Source organism: Gossypium raimondii, chromosome 12, assembly GCF_025698545.1.
Source record: "Gossypium raimondii isolate GPD5lz chromosome 12, ASM2569854v1, whole genome shotgun sequence".
Lineage (NCBI taxonomy): Eukaryota > Viridiplantae > Streptophyta > Magnoliopsida > Malvales > Malvaceae > Gossypium > Gossypium raimondii.
Window position 1 is genome coordinate 33,918,047 of NC_068576.1, and position 5,469 is coordinate 33,923,515.

Genomic DNA, 5,469 nt, shown 5'->3' on the forward strand with positions numbered 1-5,469 from the left:
ACATAACAAAAAAGAAGGTCACTTGAAAATAAGAAACCAAAACGAATAAACTAAAGAATAGGAAAGGAATGATAGAAAAACATGAAAAAAAAAAGAAAGAACAAAATGAAAAACCATATTGAAGGTTTCTGGAAGGTTTTAAGTAACTAACTGAAACTAACTACCCACAACAAAATTAAAAAATAAAACATTTCTTATTACTTTCGCCAGGATTCGAACACAATTCCAAAGAGTATACAAAAGCTTAACCATTAAACCAGTAGACTCATTCTTAACATTAATTGACTGAATTTAACTTATAAATCAAACGTTCAAAGGTAAGGGTTTTAGCAAAATAACAAAATTTCCAGAAACAGGATTCAAACCGAGAACCTCACAGACATACCTAAAACACTTAACCACAGAACCAGATCAATTTACTTGTCATACATTTCAAAATCTTAATTCAAACCAAGAACTTAACCACTCTGGGTTTCACTAACTCACTTTCTTCTAACTTGGTTTTTAGGATGTTACAATTTTATTCAATTTGGTCCCTCATTGTACGAAACTAACAATTAAGCTTACAATCTAATCTTTTTCATAAACTAAACTTAAAATCTATCAATTTCAAGCCTAAATCTTTAAGAAATCAACAATGAAAACTTTCAAAAACTTTAATAGCTTTCAAATTGGTACATGGGTTAACTAAATCAAGCTCCCATGACCTCAAATCTATAAAAATTACAAGAAAATGACTTGATTTTGCATACCTATTTGTAGTCGAATGCTTTGAAAGTTTGAAGGCTTTTCTCTTTTGTTTTTTCCCTTTAATTGGACGACAATGGTGAAATGAGGAAGATGACCACATCTTTCCTCCACTAACTTCCTATATATATATATGATAATTAGATACTAATTAATCTAGTTTAATTTAGGTTAATCATGATTTAGTTGTATTAGTTTAATTATTAACTTAAATTAATGGAATGGCACTATGATCCATTAACTTTAAATTATAAATGGTTTAACAACCTTTTGAACCTTTGGGTAAATGCCATTTTAAGTCCTTAAGCCTTTGGCCAATTAAAAACCTATAACGATTGGACTTTTACAATTCAGTCCACGTACCTAAATTAACTATTTAATTGACAAAATTGATGAACCAAACATCAATATACTTTTATATTAACCTCGTAAATATAATATAAATATTTACAGACTTGGTTTATGGAAATAGGGTTTCAAAATCACCTTTTTCAGTACCACTAAAAATCAGACTATTACACAACCTCAATTGTAAACCCACCCTAAATTAGATCGAATTTTAAGACAAGTTTAATTTGAACCTAATATAACTATATTGTTCAAAAAGTGGAGTGAAATATAATTGGAAGAAGGTGTCAAAACAAAGTACCATATTGGAAAGCAATACAATATCATTGATCATATGTTGACAATTAGTGATGTTGGAATCATACTGGACTGGTTGGTATACCGACTTGATAAAAGGATTGAATCGGCCTTTAAGTGAACCTTTCAGAACCAATAAAAAATTGGGACAAAAAATTAACATTTGAACCATTTGAATCAAATTTTAAAATTTTAATAAGTTTTTAAATTTTTTATTAATTTTACAAATTTTTAATTGTTTATTTAATTATTTTTGGGTTGACAATTAAATCGGGAACCCATTCTTATAACATTGTTAACAACATCAAATAATAAAAAGAATCCACTAGTCAGAGCTCCACCAACATTGCAAAAGAGAAAAGAGTGAAACCCATGACAGCTAGATCCAAAATTACCTCAAGACGTGGACCATGTGGAAGACTCCTAAGAGATAAGTGGCTTATGAAGAAAAGGTATCAATCAGGCGCAAAAGCAAGGGGCAGACTCCCCCCTTAAAAAAGATAATTATTTTTTGTATCCTCATTTTTATAAAATTATAAGTTAATACATAATAAAATTATAGTTTACCCCCCAAATTTTTTTTTTGATTTAGTCTTAAAATTATAAATATATAAGCCATACAATGATGAATTTATATATTAGCTCTTATGAAAAATATATAGCTTAGTCCTGGCCTCTTCAAAAAAATTCTATTTTCACTCTTAGTAGTAATACGTGGTGGTAGCGTTGTCAAGCAAGATCCCTGCACATTGATCAAGATTGGAAACAGAAAGATTATGAGATTGTCGGTTCCAACAATATCGTTGCTTGAAAGGAAAAATGGAATGTTGTGGTGTGTGACTGTGATGCGAGTCTTTTCCTATTTGAGTTGGAGGAAAATTTAAGAGAATGTGATGAGAGAACTAGAATTCAGTCTTTTTACTTTTCAGATTTCAAAATTTAAGTTTAATGGTTAATATTATTAAAATTATTTTAATAAATTAAAATTCATTACAACATTATTTTTTAGTTGCATAGCTACGAATTGAGTATTTTTTAATGATATCAACAATTAAATCTAAATTTTGAAATCTAAAAAGTAAAAAAAAAAAATTTCTAAAAATAAAAATACAAAAATTAAATTTTAAATTTTTGAAGAGTATAAAAATGAATGACATATTTAGCCCTAGATGATGTTGATGAAAATAACAACATTAAGCCACACATGAAACAAGTCAAGTAAAAACGCCATCATGTGACAACTTAAGACACCTAGACCGTAGCACTCACATGCTCAAACATGTCAACCTCCATGAAACTTTTATGATCATAAATAGTGGTGTTGAAACTTATGTTAAAATGATTTAACCGATCGGATCAATTTAATTTAGTTAATTGGTCGATGGTAGAATTTAATTTGGTCAGAAGTTGATTAATGGTTTTTTGGAATTTCGGTTATCTGTTAATTCGGTTTGAAATCAGGTATTAACTGAGTTAATCGAATTAACCGAACTTAATAATTAATATTATGTGTTAATTTCAAGACTTATGTAGCATTTTTAATTAAGTAGTGTTTTAAGACATAAAATTTCGGTTAACTTTCAAGACAAAAACATATTTTTCGGTTAATTTCAATATATAATTTTATATGTTGTATACTTGTTTTAACCAAAAGACAAAAACATATAAATTTCGGTTAATTCGTTGGTTAACCGAATTAACCGAAATATTTTGATTTGATTATTTTTTTTTGAAAAAATTTCGGTTTGGTTAGCAGTTAAAGGATTATACAATTCGGTTAATTCTAATTCGATTCGGTTCGGTTAATAACCAAATCGACTGTTTGAACACCCCTAATTATAAATTATGTCACCTATTTTGATAAAAAAATTTTAAAATTCTCTCATCCTTTTTAATTTTTATATTAAATAAATTTATCTTGCTTAAAAAAATCAGAATAATTTAATTTCTTTCAATACCAAAATTGAGCAACTAAGGTGTTCACTTCTTCTGGTCAATTTATCCTACTTTTAAATGGTGTAATTAGGGGTGAGCAAAACTCGATTCAACTCGAAAAACCAAAAAAAATTCGAATTTCGAGCTAAACGAATCGAGTTATTCTAGTTAATTGAGTTATTCGAATCAACTCGAATTTTTTTTTCAAATTTCGAGTTCGAATCGAGTTGAGTTTTCGAATTTGAATAACTCGAATAATTCGAATAATTCGAATATCAAACTATAATATTTTACATTTTTACCTTAAACTCCCAAACCTTTTTACTTTTCCCTCAAAACTTTTACTCCTTCCCACTTTCCCCCCAAAACTTTTACTCCTCTCCCCTCCCAACCCCCCAATCTACCAAAAATCCATTTCCCACCAAAATTTTACTTTCCCATTTATTTTTTCTCAAAATTTTACTCCCCAAAACCCTCAAAACCTTTTATTTTCCCCCAAAATTTTTACTCCCTCCCACTTTTCCCCTAAAACTTTTATTCTCTTGCCATCCCACCTCTCATCTACCCCAAACCCTCCCCCTCTAATTTTTTTTTTAATATTTTCCCTCCAAAATTTTACTTCCCCCTATTTACTTTCCCTCAAACTTTTGTTCCCCAAAACTTTTTCTTTTCCCCCTAAACTTTTACTTCTCACCCTTTACTCTCAAATAAAAAATTAAAATTATCCAAAAAAAATCACTAAACATAAATAGTAATAATTTTATTTATATCTACTATTTATATTATTAAATTAAATTTCACATTTTATATTATTTATATTATTGAATTTTTAGTCATATTGAATAATTATATTAAAATTGAATTATTAATTATGCCATAAAATATTCGTGTTAAAATTTTATATTGGTATCAATTTCACATTTTATTTTTAAAATAACTTTTATTAGAAAATCATATTTTTACATTTAATATATTTTTAATTCCAAAATATATAGTGACAAGAATATGAAGATAATTGAAACAACTAAGCAAGCAAAGAAGCTAACCAAGATATAAAAAATTAATAAATAAATTATGAGGTGATGAAAGTTAATAAAAAAATTGATTAAGGTGAACAAATTTTATTATGATAAGTGACAGTGGTTACAAGGACCCAAAATTATTTTTTAAAATTTAACTCAAACAAATATATTCGATTCGATTCGATTCGATTCGAATTCCATCTCACTCGACTCGATTCGAGAAAACTTCAAATAAAGTTAGGATGATAAAATGAAATTCGAAAACTCGATTAACTCGAAAATTTTCGATTCGATTCGATTCAATCGAATGCTCACCCCTAGGTGTAATAGCCCTCAATCTTTACGCATTCTATCAACTTGATTTCAGTTCTAAAATATTCAATAAGATTAGTGTAAATACCCGGTTTTGCCCGGGTCTAAAAGCCCCGAATTACAAGCAGACCTGTATGGCCTAATTAATAAGACAAAAATACATGGCCCAATAATGACCCAAATACAGTGGCCCAAAACAAAGGAAGAAAACTTAGGGTTTCTATGGAGTTCATCAGCGCCGTAGCCTGTTCGCGCCGCAGCCAAGAGCCGAATCTTCACCTGCAAGGAACAAACGCAAGAAAGGAAACAAAATCAAATATTTGTAAAATCAAATCAATATGAGCAGATTTTATTTCTTTATATTTTTCTCATTATGGCTATAAGATAGCCATTGGTACACTGTAATCGGGATTCCGAATCCAGAAATCAATAAGAGAAAAAGCACGTATTTTTCACAGCAAAGATAGAACTCAAACAGAGAATCAACCGGAAACGAAGGTTGATATATTTTTCTTAGTTTCGTTTCATATTATATTTTCTTTTCATTTTTTTTATTGTTTTACCGAAACAAAAATAAAATAAAGGAAAAACTCTTATTTTTGTTCGCTTTTGAAACGCCGTTGGGGCGGCCGAGGCTCGTCTCCGAGGATAGACGACCGGAAGTCGAGGGGTTTCAAGGGATCTTGAAGTGTTTTTGACGTTTTTGGAAGGAGTTGAGCCCAGATTTGGGCTTAGAAAGGCCAAAGGAGCCGAATAGGGGATTTTCCCCTTTTTCTGGCCACTGCAGACGATGGCGCCGGCGCCAAAG